This window comes from Danio rerio, chromosome 13, assembly GCF_052040795.2.
Source record: "Danio rerio strain M-AB ecotype USA chromosome 13, GRCz13ab, whole genome shotgun sequence".
In the NCBI taxonomy this organism is placed as follows: domain Eukaryota; kingdom Metazoa; phylum Chordata; class Actinopteri; order Cypriniformes; family Danionidae; genus Danio; species Danio rerio.
Window position 1 is genome coordinate 38,029,517 of NC_141033.1, and position 19,506 is coordinate 38,049,022.

General features: G+C 36.0%; 1 protein-coding gene and 2 long non-coding RNA genes across 5 annotated transcripts in view; 1 reads left to right on the forward strand and 2 right to left on the reverse strand.

Annotated features, from left to right (window-relative positions):
• LOC147841155 (uncharacterized) overlaps positions 1–19,506 on the reverse strand; it is a 102,241-nt gene that overhangs the window by 22,499 nt on the left and 60,236 nt on the right. The gene's annotated exons all lie outside the window — the stretch shown is intronic.
• slx4ip (SLX4 interacting protein) overlaps positions 1–19,506 on the reverse strand; it is an 81,003-nt gene that overhangs the window by 6,787 nt on the left and 54,710 nt on the right.
• Positions 17,514–19,506, forward strand: part of LOC137487424 (uncharacterized) — a 51,480-nt gene continuing 49,487 nt past the window's right edge. Inside the window, exon 1 of the long non-coding RNA XR_015506263.1 lies at positions 17,514–18,060. This is a non-coding gene — a long non-coding RNA (uncharacterized LOC137487424). The remainder of the gene's footprint in view (positions 18,061–19,506) is intronic.

Consider the following 19,506-nt stretch of genomic DNA (forward strand, 5'->3'; position numbering starts at 1 on the left):
CTGAAGAAGGGGCCTCTATAGACCCTAAAAAATGGCTTATTAGGGTGGTGTAGCCTAGTGCATGAAAGAATGTGATGGTAACCAAAAGGTTATGGGTTTGAATCTAAATTCAGTGATCTAAATCCAAAAAGAAAATCAGATGACAGAATGATTCTTTATGCATGTTGCGTTTTGCTCAGCTTTGAGTGAAGACATTGTGGACAAGTCATGCTGAATGATTCTGAATCACAAGATCCACCTATTTCATATAATTGATGCATGTGACAGTGTTGCAACCTGTCTGATGATCATTTGGCAATACTTTGCTCTTTTAGTGTCAACAAAAGACTAAATGAATCATAAATTATCACAAGATAGGGTCTTGGTTACGAGAAAAGTTTTTATGTGCATTTCTGAAACTCATCAGTATTTAAAGATGCTTACAAAGTTATGAGATGTCATGAACTGAATTGAAGTATCGGACAAAAAGCATTAATGTAAATGCACTTTTGATTGCAAACAAAGTAACATTTCCAGCCCAAGATAAGATCACCTTACAGCTAACTTAGATTAAGAGTAAATGATAATTTCAGAACGTCTAAGCAAATTCTGAGATGCTCTATGATGATTTTCAGTCATGTGACTTTTTCATGCACAAAAGAATGTATTTCAACGATTCATTGCATTTCATGTAGGTGTATTGAGATTAAATATTCTGTGTGTTTTATGTGCATTTTGGCAATTATATTTATGGTGAGTTCAAACTGCATGATTTTAGCCCCAATTTTGACTCGCCGACAGGTTTTGAGAAATCACATCAATTTTTTGAGGTTTTGAGAAATCAAATGGCTGAAATCACAGGCAAATCGATGCTCGTTCACGTGAGTGAACTATCAAAGACACGATCTGAGAGAATCGCTGAAGAGTCGCAGCACCCGTGAGATATTTGGCATGCTAAACATCTGGAGCTATTGGTGATTCAAATCATGACGTGTGAAATGTGTTCTGATTTTAAACACTGTAACATCGGCGATTACCTACAGCTAATGAGAGAGCAGTATCCGTATAGGTATCTGCAGGCCAGCGGGAGGTTGGGGGAGAAGTTAAAAGTGCTTCTTTTCAGTTTATTTGGGCCCCAGAAATGGAGGAAAAACTAGTGTAAATTTGGCAGGAGCACCCATGTCTGTTTGACATGTCATCTTAGGCCCCGTTTACACTAGTACGTTTTAGTTTTAAAACGGCGTTTTAGAATGAAAACGATCCGCGTCCACACTCGCGTTTTACCCAGCGTTTCTGAACTGCTCTCCGTCCACACCAAAACGCTGAAAACGCACATCACGTGACCACAGAGACGCTCTCGGGCAAGCGCTGCGCCCATCTACCCAGATGAGAGCTGTGCTAGTCGGACTTCTCATCAAGCATCTCCCGCTGGATCTAATCTCACTATATTTATTAAACGGGATATTTCATTTATATTGTTGTCTTTATCTAACGACATATTCCCTGACTTTGGGCATTGGAATCTATTACTTGTTCTCAGGTAACGTGTTTTGGCTGAGCGCAAAGATAAGTTAATGATTAATGTAACCACGTAGCCTATTCTGTATATTGACTGATCGCTTGCCTTTATTTCCTATAATGTATAAACTTATTGTATGTTATACTTTTATAATGGCCATTATCGATTATTAAAACTGATACTCAGCAAAAGAGAGGGTGTGTTTCGTATTTTCACTGAAATTGAAAGGAGACAGTTGTTATCAACTCCGTTTGGTTATAAATATCCACACAGTGAAGATGACGCTCATCTTATGCAGCACGACGCCTCAACATTTCTGCTGTCTAAGTTGCTAATATTAAAATGAAAATAGGCAGTTCCTTATATCATGTTTACATTTTATTGTTGAGAAAGTGAAACAACGAAGCCAGGGTAATGTGAATGAAGTTATAAAGTACACTGTTCCCTTTGAAGATTTACGCGTGTCCTCGGTATAGTCTGCTTTTCCATATCAAACTGAGAAGAAGAGACAGCAGCCTTGATCAAACTTGCGAAGTCTGAACTTACACGGAGAAGATGCAGGACTGAACTGTGCATGTTAGGCTACTTAATATTCAGAAAAAGCCCCAATCAGAGAGGCGAACGTCTGCAGCCCCGCCTCCGTTTTCAGATTTCTCCGTTTTCCATCATCCACACTGAGACGGAGCAGCAGCGTTTCAGAATGCCAGCGTTTTCGAAACGATCCGTTTTCGGCGCTCGAGAACTCTGGCGTAGTGTGGACGGATGGCGTAACCGTAGCAAAACTTATGCGTTTTCAAACTAAAACGCATTAGTGTAAACGGGGCCTTAGCAATACCAACCAGGTCAAAAAGAAAAAAGTTGAGGTGAAGTTGTTAATTCCCTTCAAAAGCCAGGAGAGCAAAATAATTACATTTTCTACTTCTCTAATAATCCCATTAAATCTTTTCCATTAGGTAGTTAATAACAAAAGATCTTACGTGACCTTGTGTTGTTTCCATGCCACTTTTCGCAAGTTTGGTTGTGAGACATAGTTTGGGGACCGAGACAAAGTTGTCGGCGATTCTTCCTATTTAAAAGTCATGCAGCAGTGTGAAGACATCTGTGACACGACTACTTTGAAAATCGTACAGTCCGAACTCAGCATTAGTGTTTAAATCAAGCATTCATAAAGTAGCACTGTAAAGTTAACACTAGGAACAAGAGATGGAAAAAGTACACACATCCTTCACTTAAGTAGAAGTACAGATTCTCATGTTTAAAACGACTCTGGTAAAAGTTGAAGTACTGACTACACTATTGTACTTATGTAAAAGTAAATAAGTACTGCCTCAAAAATGTACAAAAGTAATAAATAAAAAGTACCCACCACAGTTCCAAAGACATGCGGTATAGGTAAATAATAATTCAACTAAACTGGCAGTGTGAAAGTGTGTGTGTGTGTGTGAATGTGAGTGTGTATGGGTGTTTCCTAGTACTGGGTTGCAGATGGAAGGGTATCCACTGTGTAAAACAAATGCTGGAATAATTATATTTTTATTCATAAATTGCCTAGTATACTTACATTTGTTCTTGAAAAATATATATTTTTAAAATATTAATTGAGGACAACAGTATAGGCCTGTGTAAAATCAATAGGCACATTAAAAAAATCTATAACAACTGAACAATAGCATAAATTCTGTATTAGGAACAGTGAACTTATCAGAAATTTTAAAAAATAAACCGCAATGCATAATTTTTTATAAAGTATTTGATTGTTTTAGTAAATGTACAAAAAAGCAAATTTTTTTTGCGGTATTAGAATGAAAGACCAGAGACAGCTCATGCAGAACGATCGGAACTGGACAAAAGGCTTAACTAAAAACGGCACGCTTTTGAACTGGAATTTGTATCTCTTGTCTACTTGTAATCCAAACGAGCAAAAGGTGTCTTATTACCATGTAAAGAGGGCAACATCAGCATTGTAAAATTCGCCGTCTCCCTCTGTCACATCTGCATAGCCATAGCCTTTCTCATAGTAATCTTCATAAACTAGCCCACGTATGGTGCGCAATAGCCTTGAAAAGGCCACGCAGTGCAGCACTCTGCCGCGCAATGAGGAAAAAAGGACTGACTGCATCAAAACTGTTTTCATATTGCGCAATGACAAGAAATAATATAGATCGCGCCACCAACACTTGAAAGATAAAAGTAATGACCGTGCTTTAAAAAATGTACGGAGTACATTTAAGTAAAAAGTTGTCAAAAAATAAGTAATGGGGTAAAGCACCGATACCAAAAAATCTACTTTGTTTTGAAGTATTTGTACTTCGTTACTTCCCATCTCTCCTAGGAACTGGTGATATGACCAACTGGTACACCTAATTATCTACTCTAAATCACAAAAATTTTATCAGCCAATCACATGACAGCTCAATGCATTTAGGCATGCAGACGAGGTCAACATATTCTGCTAAAGATCAAACCAAGAAAATGTATAAAGGTCATTTGAGTTTCATTAAAACTGGCATAGTTGTTGGTGCCAGACGACTTGCTCTAGGTATTTCAGAAACTGCTGATCTACAAGAATATGCAAGTACATCCATCTCTAGGGTTTACAGAGATTGCTCAGATAAGAAAATGTCCAGCACACAGCAGTCATATGGGTGAAAAATCCCGTCTTGATGCCAGAGGTCAAAGGAGAATGACCAGACTGGTTTGAGATGCTAGAAAGCACAACAGTAACTCAAAGAACCACCCATTACAACTAAGGTCTGCAGAAGAGCATGTTTGAGGACACAACATGTCAAAAGCATTAAAACAGATGAGCTCCAGCAGCAGAAGAAGAGCACACCGGCGCCACTCCTGTCAGCCAGGAACTGGAAAAACTGGACAATAAATGATTGGGTGAAGGTTGTCTTTTCTGATGACTCTCAATTTCTGTTGCAACACTCAATTTGTAGGGTCAGAATGCATGGGTTTATTCTGCTGGTTGTCGTGTAATGTGAGATGGACATTTTCTTGGCGCACTTTTGGTACCACCTAGGGTTGTAACAATATACCGGTATGACGGTTTACCACGATTTGAACGTGCACGATTATCATACCATGAACAATTGCATATCAACGGTTTTAACCCTTAAAGACCGAGACAGCCGCCCGCGGCTAAAAATAAGTATTGCTCTTAAATGTTTAATAACTTTTGATCCGCTGATCTGATTCATACAATTCAAAGATTGGCATAAAGAAGAGAATCTCAGCTTTCCAGTGCTGTATCACATAACATTCGCGGACTTTCAGAGGCTCCGGAATCAGTGCGGTTACGTCATCAACATTTGACAACTCTGATTTGACAAAGAAACGCTCGTCACTGTGTCTCCGGACAAATCAGACATGATACATTGATGCATTGTCCCTCCTCCATGCCCAGATTGGTTCAAACTCGCTATATCACAACCAATAAGCATAGGTTTCGCTTTTGTTTGTGGACCAAGCTTTTTGAACAACACGGAATGAGAGATAGGCATACATTTATGCGTGGCTAAATAAAACGCAAAAAAAAAAAGTTTTGCATGAAATAATTCTCATACTAAGTACTTTTGCATGCACAGCAGCACAGAAACATGACAAAACAGTGACACAGCAAAGACGAACTGCTGCTCTTGCTGTTTTCAAAAGACGCAAATGAAGGTGCAGCTGTTTGTCTGCATTGCAGACAACCATATCCAAATCCATATCCACAGACAACCATATCCATGCTGGCACATAAAACCTAAGGATGTTCCATATTGAATCTAGTTTCGTTATGTAACTATTAATAGTATAGTAAATATTTATATCTATTTTTTACTGAGGATTTGCACCATGTTTATTTGGACTTTATTTGGACTTTGACACATTATTTATTATTTTCTTATTTTTATTTGTTCATTGTAAGTGGTGTTGTTTATAGTAACTAAAAATATATTATTTGGAAAAAGTCAAATTTGCTTCACTGTTCTATTATTTTGTAACATTTGTAACATACCGTATACCGCGAAACCGTCAAACCGTGGTATTGTTTTAGACGATTATCATACCGTGAAAAATTCATACCGTTACAACCCTAGTACCACCATTTAAATGCCACAGGATTGTTGTGTCTTAGGGCTGGGTGATATGATAAAAATCTCATATCACAGTATAAGTCATCTCATATCCTGTAAATTAAATGAGTGTAGTTAACTGTCTGTGTTGGTAGGTAGTTTTGAAGGCAATTGATTAACTAAATCCCTCATTACTTTAACTTAAATGGAGTAAGCTCACAGTGCTTGTATAGATTAATTTTTTTTTTAACTCAAATGGTTTGTTGCAATTACTTTCCTGAAACGGTTTGAGTTGCCTTAACTTATTGGGTTTTACAGTACTTAGTAGAGTTCTCCTAATTTATCGGGTTTTACTGTGCTCAAATTGCTTCATTTACTCAAATGGATTAAGTTCACAGTACTCATTAAGGTTAGTTTTTGAACTTAAATGGTTTGTTGCAATCAGTTTCCTCAAACGGTTTGAGTTACCTTTTGGGTTTTACATGCGTGTCCTCAATTTCTGTTTAACGGTTCAACACATTTATTAACATAATAGTTTTAATAAGTCATTTCTAATAACTGATTTATTTAATCTTTGCCATGATGACAGTGAATAAAATTTTACTAGATATTTTTCAAGACACTTCTATACAGCTTAAAGTCACATTTAAAGGCTTAACTAGGTTATTAAGGGTAACTAGGCAGGATAGGGTAATAAGGCAAGTTATTGAATAATGATGGTTTGTTCTGTAGACTATTGAAAAATATAGCTTGAAGGGGCTAATAATTTAGTCCTTAAAATAATAATAAAAAAAAATTTAAAACTGCTTTTATTCTAGCTGAAATAAAACAAATAAGACTTTCTCCGGAAGAAAAAATATTATCAGACATACTGTGAAAATTTCCTTGCTCTGTGAAACATGATTTAGGAAATATTTTTTAAAAAATATAATAATAATTCAAAGGGCGGCTAATAATTCTGATTGCAAATGTACATATAATCACAAGGCACAGTCATATTGTTTCTACAATTTTATCAACTATTATGAAATAATTTTTATTAAAGTCACATACAAAATATTGTTAAAAAAAACAGCCACAGACTGAAAGGGCCAACTTTGTGAAGGCTGTTCCCACAAGCTGTCTAAAAGCAGCAGGTTTAGCAGGACTGCACATAAATCAGAATGACTCTGAATGGGCTGATCAATAGCTAGTAGGTAGGTTCACTTTAAGGCAGTGGGAAGGTTAAGGCGTGTGAAGATCTGAGAAAACAGTCTATGCTAGCCCTAGAGACTCTCTGCGGTGTGTGTTCACCCACACAGACAAGTATTCATCATGAAATCATGTTGTAACATGGGCCACTAGCATTCAAAAACAATCCATTTCAAAAACAAATGCTGTCTCATCTGTAGACTGTGTCCATCCATGACCGCTGTCTGTCAAACTCTCTCCTAGACGCATGCAAAAACATTTACCACGTCCCTCCGGCCACTGCAACCGAGACTGGATGGTTTTTAGGGGGATATCCAGACACACAAGCACACCAAAACACTCTCATGCTCGCTAACGATAAGTCCACTGAAAATAAACACACCCGGGAAGCGTCAAAGATACAGTGCACATACGCACGCTGGAAAACATGGAAGACAGGAGAGGAAGAGCATTTGAATTTCAATGTCTTCATATGCATTTTACAAACCTTTGGAAAAAAACAGATGAAAGAGACGGTAACAATGAAGCAGTGTTTCTTTCCCAGGGAAATTCACCCAAGAAGCAATTCTCTCATGTACTCTGCTGGCCTTCAAAGAAGAACAAGGGAAGGAGAATGAGTGATAAGGAAAGAAACTAAAGTCAGAATTTTAGAGTGATTTGTTAGCTGAACAGAGAACTGAGTCAGTCAGTCTATGGGAACAGGGAAGTTCTATGAAAATGATAATTAGTGATGCTAGTTGGTTACACTAACACTACAGGTCATTAAGATGTTTTTGTCATGTCAATTGTATTAATTTATAAAGGTGTGAACCTATACCGGTCTCACGGTTCGGTTACGATTATCATGCCATCGATTCGGTTCAATTCGCTATCTAGGTGCATTGATGATGATTTCCATACACATTGTTTTGGGGGGGGTTATAACAAGTTGTCTGTATAAACACACACAAACACCCACACCCACACCCACACCCACACCCACACCCACACCCACACACACACACACACACACACACACACACACACACACACACACACACACACCCACCCACACACACACACACACACACACACACACACACACACACACACACACACACACACACACACACACACACACACAAACACACAAACACACAAACACACAAAAACACACAAAAACACACACACACACACACACACACACGCACGCACGCACTTGCTTGCTAGCTCGCTCGGGAGCGATATTGTGTGCGCCTGCTTCTGTTAAAATTACACCAGAGTTACCGATCGCTCCCGTGCTTTATTTTGAAATTTATTGAAATCTGGTCGGGTCCCGCGACAATGCACAGGTACATCTGCGGGAATGCAGATCTATTTCCAGAAGTATCGTAACAGCCGAGAGGAAAAGAGAGGGGAGGAAAAGTCACGTCAGCAGCTGAGAGTAAAAGTCACGCCAGCAGGTAAAATGGGCCACAGAGTGAGAAATGGAGTTCACTTTCATTTCCTCAATCGCAGAGAAATAGAGGCTTCTGCTGTAAGTCAGTGAAAGACTGTCCAGAAAACACACACACGCAGAGAAATTTTGCACAGTTTCTGCGTTTTTAAGTTGGCACTTGGACTGTTGTAAATACCCGCGCTCACCTCTCTCGCGACCGAGCGCATATGAGATAAATGACGTCAGTACATAATAACCGGTTATTATTACTGAACCGATACCGAATTGTCCGCGTCTGCATCGTGGTGCATTGAAGAAACAATTAATTTTGACACCATTATTTATTTGTTTATTTATTTTAATCAAGCATGCAAAATAGGGCTGAACAATAAATCGTTTGAGCATTGATATCACAATGTGTGTATCAGCAATAGTTACATCGCATGATTAGATTATTTATTAAAGATTAAAAGACAGTTATTAATTAATATTATTTTTATTTTATTATATACAAATATTTTTACAATGATGATCATGTTATTTTACGTTTGATTAATTTGTCTGTATTTGAATACTGTTAGACTCCACAGAAAACCATAAAGCACTGTTTATTTTACTTTGATTTTTGCTGTCACATTTATATAAAGTATACTCGGGATAATTGAGTACAACCCATTTTGAAAATGAATATTTTTATCCATTTCTCTGTGAATATAGGAAATGTGTTTTGGTGCAATTAAACTAAACACATTTATTAAACAGAAATATTTATTAAAGTCACCAAACATATTTAAAAATTAAAAGATAATACAATTAAATTCAAGCAAAATTTTGCAAAAAAATTACAACCTACAAAATTTAAACTAAATGGTTAATTTTTTTGCTTCTCTTGATTTTCTTCTTTTTTTAAATTTGCATTTAATATTTTTCTATAATATATAAATTTGGGTGTAGTAGTTTTTGGACCGTTATCGTAAGTTATTTTGTTAGTTAAGCTCCCCTTTTGCCTTCAGTACTGATAAATCTAATGTATATGCACAAATATAATATTGTATAGCTTCCTATTAATCATATGAATTAAAAAAATAGATTTGTAAAGGGTATACTTATGTATGCTGAGCACTGTATGCTTGTAATTTATTACATTTTTCGCAGATGCACTCCATAGTACAAAATTTAATCACCCCTAAAATCATGAAATCTTTTAGAATAGAGCTATTTAATTAATAAATCATCCAGTGTATTTATATTAATATCATAATTTATATCGCTGTAAACAAAATATCGCAGTGTTGGATTTGTCCAACATCATGCAGCCCTAATGCAAAACACTGATTAATACAGACAAGGACATTTATAATATAGCAAATAATAATAAAAATCATTGAAGATTCATAAAAAAAGAAAATCACACAATCATCATTCAACAAAAATCACTTAATTGTTAGTATGTGTATTTAGAGATATTTTGTCTTGAAATTATTACCTTAAAGTATATTTTTGACTGTCTCCACCTCCTAATTCTTACATTCAGCCTCAATTATCATGAAATAATTAATATTGAATTAACTATGGTACAAGCATGTGGGTGATCGCTCTTTTGCAGTGGCAGGTCTCGAACTTTGGAAATATCCTTTCTACTGTGTTTCGTACAATCACTGACCTGCTGTTTAAAGCCAAGCCTTTTAATGCATAGTAGCACTGACACTTTTCTCTGTTTTAATGTTTTGCTCTATTTTATAGATATTTCTTGTATTGATTTTTCATTGTTTGCTTTCTAGCTTTGTTTATTTGTTTTTACTGGTATAAAGCACTTTGGTCAACCTTGGTTGTAGTAAGGTGGTATATAAATAAAGAATGAATGAATGAATGAATGAATGAATGAATGAATGAATGAATGAATGATTGATTGATTGATTGATTGATTGATTGATTGATTGATTGATTGATTGATTGATTGATTGATTGATTGATTGATTGATTGATTGATTGATTGATTGATTGATTGATTGATTGATTGATTGATTGATACATTATTAAAGGGTTGGTCCACTACGATATCATTTTTTAAACTTTAGTTGATGTGAAATGGAGCTGTGTGAACACAAACATATGCTTAAAGTTCAATGCAAAGGGAGTCACTAGCATTTCAGATGCTGCATTCTCCGAAGTATGCTGACTTCAAAGGTGAGTCTTTCAAAGTCCACACAGGCTGAACCAAGCATTTTGACATGAGACGATCTAGCCTACAGAGGACAGAGGTCACCAGGCAATCGTAACAGCTGCTGTTAATAAGTGCTCATAAAATTTGTAATGACTTTATTTCAAAATGATTTTAAAACTTATTTTAAGCGATCTGAAGGCAAAACAAGGTACACAGAAGTTGGAAATATATTTCCTTTGACCCATACATGTACACATAAAAATGTAAACTGTCTATAAAATCACTTTTTAGGAAACATGTCATACTCTTTTTGTTTTGTTTTTTTAACATGTGTTTAGATATCTAAGTAAAATAAACTTAATTCATCCAGGAAAACGTCCTGCTGTTATCAGTGCGCAACAAATCTTGGGACGTTCAAGGCCGAAGGATCCACCGATTGTGTCCTTCATTACCTAGGAAACGAAGATCGCATTTTGAGGTTGCGTTCGAAGAAGCCTTGGATTTTTTTTTTTCTTCGGAGGATGCAGCCTCTGAAATAAGACACAGCTATTGGCTTTTACAGAGTTAGCTTAGCAAAGCCTATAGCAAACAAAGTTTGGGAACTACAAAAAAAATAAAAATACATACATATGGGCTAATGAGATTACAAATGCTTCAGCTTACGCGTATACACCCAGCGCCAGCAAAGGAGCATGGCCAGAGGTGCTGTAATGTTATAGCAGAGAAAGCTAAAATGCCTCTACACACTGCTTTTACACAGAGCTTGTTCTGTTTCTTTATTTGGGCTTCGGAAGGACATGACACAATAAACGAAGTGCTTAAAGTTTAATTTTAATTAAGTTCCAGAGAATGATAAAAAACATATAGCTAGCATTTGACAAAGAACAGCTTCTAGAATCTCTCCCAGTTTACAGCTGGATATGGCTAAAAACTCCTCAAAGAAGGAGCAGCACCAACCATAATAGACGAGGCTGTGTATTGTGAGCCACAACCTGTAAGTATTTTTTATTTGTTAAAATTGATCTATTACATGCATAGTTTAGCGTTAACAATATGTTGGAGGAAAGACATAAACAAGAATGTAAACAATGGGAAATGCTGTTTGGCACCGCTAACAATTTAGCTACATATTTATATTTATCCATCAAAACCGATGTAAACAGCCACAATCGTCACCAGCGCTGCAGTGTCTCTGCAGTGGCCACTTTCCTTGCGTTCTACAACATAAATAACGTACTCGCAAAAGATATGTGACCATTTCATATTACTTACACATGCCTTAATCAAATATTTATAAAAGACACTTGTCAGATTTTTTTAGAGAGCAGGCAGGTGGTTCAGCTGTGTCCTCTTAATTTTTGTCTGATTCAGGCTCAAACTGATATGGCTAACAGCTATTCTGACTGACAGTGTTTACAAAGGACATGTTTGTAGGGGTGTGACGCTTTTCCTGGTGACGTGGAGCCGATTGGCAAATCACAGCACATTATGTTAGCTGACCAGAGTCTCTTGAAGCGGGCCTTTCAGAGGAACTAGGAAATCTGATTGTCTGGTTTATGTTAGCTGAGTAGCTGTATATAATCAAAGTAAGATATTTGAACAAATTAACGTGATTTTTTTACAAATAAAGCATGAGCACACATTACTTTGCATCTTATAAACACAACCAAGCCTTAAAAATACACTCTGGATCATCCCTTTAAAATGTCAAAGCTGTAAATGCCTCGGGAGTTACAAAAGCAGTTTTTGTCAGATATAACCTCTGAGTTGAAAATGAAGCTAATTCCAGCAGAATCCAGAATGGAGAGAGCAGCCCACATACTATTTATTTATGTCTCAACTCTCTACGCTAAATGATTGTTGAACATGTCAGCTAGAAAGGCATTTCTATCAACTACAAGTCATTTTAGAAAGAAAATGAGTCAATCTTTTCCATAAGCACAAGCATTCGTATTTAGCCATGAAATGAAGTTGAATGAGTCAAGCTGAAGTCCTGGCACACTTAAAGGACACTCTTAAAACAGCTCATCTGTACTAGTAAACAAACAAACATGTAGCGCTAATCACGTGATCTGAACTCATTAGTCACCAGACAGATCAGTGTTAGAGAAGCACTTGAAGGCCCTCAATGAGGGTAGTGGAAGTGCTGTTACGGATCAGGATAAAGATCAGTCAGTAAGAGGTGATCCATGACCTGCTGTTTAACCGTGACCAGAATGCCCTTGAGCCCAGCACTTAACTCTAGGTTTCTCTAACAGGACTGTCCCAACAAGTTTACTGCAGTCACTGTGAGTAAAGCAAAGGTCACGCAAGTCTGTCTCAGTGACTTAGAAAAAAAAAGCAAGAGTGGAAATGCAAGCATAAGCAAATTTTTTAAAAAAGCATATGGTAAAAAAATTAAATGACATATCACAGGTTATATGTCATATCATTATTAATTCACTCATCATATGCACTTCAATAACTTATCAATATTTTAAAGCAAATATGTGAATATTAAATTAAGTTTTTTGATTGTGTGGAAGTGCAAACATACACAAATATTATACTTAATAAGGGGAATTACATCCTATAACTTCTTACATGATAGTTCATTTAATATATTTGCACTTTATTAATAATATGTTGAAGCTTTGATAAAAATGTCTATTATTATTATTTTATTATTATTATTATTATTAAATAATTATATAAAATATTACACAGGACATGTTAATTATTCCATCATTTCAATTACTTTTTATTATAATATAGAATTAATTAATTCACACATTTCAATTTATGTTTTTCATTAATAAGACTTATTTAAAATTATTTACAAATACATATTTAAAATAACTAATAATATATTCATAAATTAAACAATCATTCAGATTTTTTACATATGAATTGTGTATCAAAACTGATCCCAGATTGATGGAATAATTGAGTAATTGATTGATTGAAATATTACGAAAGTACAGACCAATGAAAGTAAATATGGGCTTGATCAATCAATTTATCAATCAATCAATCAATCAATCAATCAATCAATCAATCAATCAATCAATCAATCAATCAATCAATCAATCAATCAATCAATCAATCAATCAATCAATTTGAAATGGTGCAAAAGTAACAACCAAAGAAAGCAAATGATGGCTAAATCAATCAATCAATTAATCAATCAAACCATCAATTGATCTGAAATGTTATTAAAGTAGTGATCAATGAAGGCAAATGAAGGCCTGGATCAATCAATCAATCAATCGATCAATCAAACAATCTGAAATGTTGCAAAAGTAGCAACCAATAAAAGCAAATGATGGCTTGTTCAATCAATCAATCAATCAATCAATCAATAGATTGATCCGAAATGTTACAAAAGTAATGACCAATGAAAGCAAATGAAGGCCTGTTCAATCAATCAATCAATCAATCAATCAATCAATCAATCAATCAAATCAATCCACTGATTTGAAATGTTGTGAAAGTAGTGACCAATGAAAGCAAATAAAAACCTGATCAATTAATTAATCAATACATCAATAAATCAATCAATCAATCAATTGATCTGAAATGTTGTGAAAGTAGAGACCAATGAAAGCAATTGAAGTCTTGATCAATCATTTAATCAATCAATCAACCAACCAAATTAATAAACTCATGTTGCGAAAGTACTGTCCACTGAAGGCTTGTAAATCCATTTAACTATGAATAATGTACTGAGATCATTAAGAATATAAATGTTTGGAGAGACTAAAGTGAACCACGGAAGCATCCACCACACATCTGTCTTTTGCCATCATGGAAAAACATCCAAACATCATTGCGTAACACTGCTGTCATCCCGAAGATGAAGTCTTTGAGGAGACTTGAGTCTAACAGAACACAGCCTTGCTTCCATTCACATTCATTTCTGCACACCACAGCAAGACCAATGCAAACAAACAATACGACCTACGCACTTCATGAGGATGAGCATCTGCCTGTATTAGCTGAATAGCATAAAAAAACTGGGAGTGATAAAATACATGAATGGAGTACGTCTTCTCTAAGTACCTGTCAAAACAATGTTCCAACCATCTAACCCAGAGCACAGACATAAAAAGCATCTATAAAACATAACCACTCCAAAAAAATAATAAAAATCCACCTTGTTTTAGTGGAGACAAACCAGATTAGGTGACAATGAGCCCTGAACTGTTGGTGTACTGTGACTTGCTGTTGGAAAGAGTGAGAAATGGAGATAGGAGAGGAACAAAGAAAGGATAAATTATGTCCATAAACACTGGGCTCTCCCCAAAGAGAGAGAGAGAAGGCTGTAAAAACACATCTGCCCTGAGCTTTGATCCACCGCTTCATTACAAGGCCTCTATCTGCACCATTCTTGCAGCACACATTCAGAAAAACAGATGCGGCTCCATCAAAATGCTAAACTGACTAACAAAAGACAACACTGAACACCGTATTATACTGTACACAGACAAAAACTATTTATGTTACACAAAAGAAATCATGAAACTGTGAAACAAACAAATACATTATGGTCAAATGTACTCCATTTAGATTTTTAGGTAAGCGATATGTTTCAATGAATGCTCTAGTTTTTCAACCAGTTAAATTAAAATCTACGTTTTTTAGATGTTAGTATCAGTGTTGTTCATTTTAGGAGATCTATTAGCTAGTGTGCTCTAAAACAGTGACAAACTTTGCATTTAGAAGACATGAAACTGATATTAACATGTGAAGCTTGTAGTTTGTCACTTCCGCCTAAATGGAGCAACAATATTTTTTACGTCACCTCACACGTCAGTATCTCATCAAATCTTGGCCAATCAAATGGTCTCTATTATCTGACATGCTCTGCCCTCTCCAAGACGATTCACATTTGATGTGCTTGTGCTCAACCACTCTTACTGAAAGAGCAGTGACAAAACAAAATGCTATTGCCTGTTTTTTTTGTTTTGTTTTTTAAGGTGCGAAGCTACACTATATCCCTCCCACTCTTCGTGTTTAGATTGAGAATGAAAATTCCCATTTCAAAGCACTTTATGGAACATTTAAAGATACACATTTAGACAAATTGCTTTAGAGCTGTACAGGATATTGTTTAGGCATCTATAGTCACGATATGCAAATAAAAAAGTAAATAAATGCTTTCTTACTAAGTTTTTGTCTTGTTTCTAGTTCATATATGCAGAAATTCTTAAATCAAGAAGCATTTTCAAAACAAGCAAAAAAAAATTTTTTTGGTTTTCAGAAATATGTCAAAATAAAGAGATGTTATCCTTTAAACAAGCTAAATTATCTGCAAGTGGGGAGCGTAAAATATTCTTATTTTAAACAAAAAATCTTTATTTGTTAACCTTGCTGGCAGATTATTGAGCTTTTTTTAGGATAAACAAACTTAGTTGTCTGGAAATACGTTTGTTTTTGCACATTTGTACTAAGCACAACAAAAACTACAAGTAAGTTTTTGTATAGATTTGTAGTCGCTGCAAAGTTTAATAGAGTAAAAGTTTATCGTTAGGATGTCTTTATAAGGCCTGTAACAGTATGCACAAGAAATTATGTTTGGAAGTTTGACAAAATTGAATTGTATTGAATTATTTATACAATAAAGACTATACAGTGTTTTTTTTTTTTTTTGAATTTTGGTACCTGAATAATGTTAGACATTTATATAATAATATAACATAATAATGTACAAAAAAATTAAATAGAGTTATATATTATATAGAGAAAATATTGTACAGTCCTAAATTGTCTCAAAACTTCAAGATCAAAGTAAATTGTACTTTATTTATCTTCTGTCAACATGCAAGTATGTTCTCACAAGTCTAAATGGCAAAACTAAATGGAAAAAAAGAAAAAAAGATTTCAACAAAACAAGAACTATTTGTCATATTCATTTTTGTTTAAGCTTTTATAGTCGGCTCTTTATTGTGTTGCATTGCGTTTCCTTTTGGAACATAGGTGAGCATTTTACCCTATTTTTATTAGTTGTTTTTGAGTATGTCAATTGTCCTCAGTGTGAAAATATATATATATATATATATAAAATTTTAAATATATCTATAGCTTTTAAATTGATTAAACAACAGTAAAGACATTTACATTACTCATCAAATAGTTGAAAAAAAAAGGAAAAAAAAGAAAATCTTAAGCAGCACAAAAACTTCACCAACTCAGCATATTCCAATAATTCCTGAAAGGTTACGTGACCTTGAAGATCACAGTAATTGCTGTTTTTTTTTTTTTTTTTTTGCTTCACAATATTACTCTTTTACTTTATTTCTATTAAATTAAATGTACATTTAGTGAGTATAAGAGAGCACAAACACTACTAATGTGAGGTGTGACCAAAAACAGTCTCAATGGAAGAAACCCTCTGAAAGTGTTTCAGGAAAAGCATTAAAAGGAAAAGGAAGAGATGTCTGTCGCCTCTATCGTGATGACATGATGCAATGCTGACTGTGCACAGCACTCGCATCACTTCTTTGCTATGCAACAATGCAGGATCCATCCAGCTTGACCACTTCAGGATGTGAATCATTCAAGAAACCATTAATCTGGCCCTGACAAGGAACACAAGTCACCTTCCAGTTCATGAAACATCCCTTCCAGGGTTCAACTTTCCAAATAGCACCACATATCTTTTTCACACTCCTTCAAGAAACCACACGCTGTATTAGCACTCGCTGTCCAACCTTCTGACCTCCGGATAGGTGTTATGGCAGCCCAGTAAAGCTGATATAAAGGTTGTTTTCCAAACTAAGCACTAAATCATATAGAAGCACCACAGACAGACAAATTCCCAAACTCCCTGAAAACATGTGGCGTCATTCAGACTCGCGCTGTCAAGCTTTGCGGTGAGAGCAGCTCACCATAAACATATGACAACACTGGAAGAACAAATTCACCGAGCCATTATCATTTTTAAATTGAAATTGTACATTGTATGTGACTCATACGGTTGAGCCACATTTCCTAATAAGATTCATAACTTTTCTGGTTTACAAAAAAGAGAGAGAGGCTGAAAAAGCTTCCAGTGACAAATTAGTGCGGAGTAACTGAAATAATTGTTTTGTCATGAGAGAAACTCCAGCTCGCTCTCCTGATGCCTCTCTTCTCCAATCTGCCAAATAGTGAAAGCACCACCGCAAGCTCCTGCTAACCCTTCCTCGCAGCAAACACAAGCACAGAGAACCACATCCTGAAGAGGGGAATGCAAAAACAAGGGCCCTGCTTTCCCTGAACTGGAAAAGCGGTTACACAATGTGAACTTTTCACTGTCGAACTGGATAACTTCACTCAAATTATTACAATTCTTGCTTTCATTGAAAGCCAAAGCAACGCAGGAAAAAAAGGCTGAAACAAAACGTCTTGAAGAAAAACAACGGTAAATGATTCAACCCAAAAAAGTACCGACTTTAATGGCAAAACAGATGGGAAACTGTCTTTGTCCTTGATGTGCGACCAAGGTGGGCGGCTCTGTGCAGATTTCCCAGGATTCTATTGGAAGATAAAGTAGGATAAGGCTCAGAGGGAAGAAGTGGACATGAAAAGACTTGAGGGGGGTGAGGATGCAGCAGATTGCAAGACTTGGGACACTCAGCGGGATGTCCAAATGAGGATGCTTTTGATTGGACATTTGTGGCTACAGAGATCCAACCACTATCCTGCTGAACCAAAGCACCGTCTTCATATACCCACACACACACAACCGTTGCCATAAAAGTAGGTGAGTAAGAGAACATATGTGTGAGCCAAGTAAAACTGTGGCTTTGCTTCTGAAGCAAAACACATAGTGTACCAGTGATGCAACTCGTGACTTCAGAACACACTGGATTTCATTTCCTACGGTAAATAAAGCATTGAAGGTGTTATGAAAGTAAAGACGTTTCTGCTACGGCTGCACTTTATATCGTTTCAGCATCGATATCGCAATGTGACTGTACCATTTGTAACTTTGACAAATTATGAACGATTTAATTGTTTAAAAAACTTAAACTTAAAAAAAAAAAAACACACATTTTTCCTAAACTGTGGAATGGCCTTCCTGATAATGTCTGAGGCTTAGACACACACTCAAAACAAGATTAAAGACTTATCTTTTAAGTAAAGCATACAAGCAATGCATCAAATAACTGTGGGATGTGTGAGTGTGCTCCATGCAGGTGAGTGGGCTTGACAAACCACCTGTAGGACACACTCCTGATGTCTTATTGCACCAGGCCATTTGTTAGAAATACTGATGATATGTTTTATTTGTTTGTTTCTATGTTTGTTTATATAACTCCTATTTTCGTTTATAGCTCTTCATTTTGGCATTGACATGTATTATCTCTTGTTTAAATACACTATAAACAGCAGCTACACTAATAATTTTCTTTGTTTTCAATTGCCACCTGGGGATACTCATCCCGAGGCCTCTAGAGATTGTGAAGCGCCATTGATGGGATCCACTTAATAAACTTCATTAAACATGTAAACATATGTAACCCAACCAGTCCTACACCACCCTAGCCGCTTCCAGCTGGGATCGAACCGATGGCTCTTTGCATGGAAGTCGGTTGCTCTAACAAGGAGGCTAAAGACCATGACCTTTAGCGTCTGCCGCGAGAGCATCTTTAGAGGAAAGAGGAGTAACATTTACCTGCATAACACTTCACTAGATGGCGTCCATTAAACTCACCCCCCTAAACCTCACTTCCATTTGAGTCACGGTACCAATGTAATAAGAGCCAGCCCTGCACCACCCTAGCTGCTCCGAGCTAGGATCCGGCTTTTTGCATCTGAGTTGGTTGCTCTAACGAGGAGGCTAAAGACCATGACCTTAAGCGTCTGTCAATAGAGCACCTTTAGAGATAAGAGGAGTAAGGTGTCTTCACTAGCACTTCTCTAGCTGGTGTCCGTTACTCATAGACATTACCTATATGCTTTAAAACTCCAGGTTAACTATGTTTTTGATATAATAACTTATATTTGATTAAATTTTTGTGGACAAAAATTAGATGAGATTTGATTGTAAGTTATAATTCAATTTCATTGTAATGCTATAATATACAACTTTTCTTTTTTTTCTTTTTTTTTTTGGCTTTTTGCCTTTATTCGATAGGACAGTATTGAGACAGAAAGCAATTTGGAGAGAGAGAGGGGGGTAGGGTAGGAAAATGTTCTATTGCTA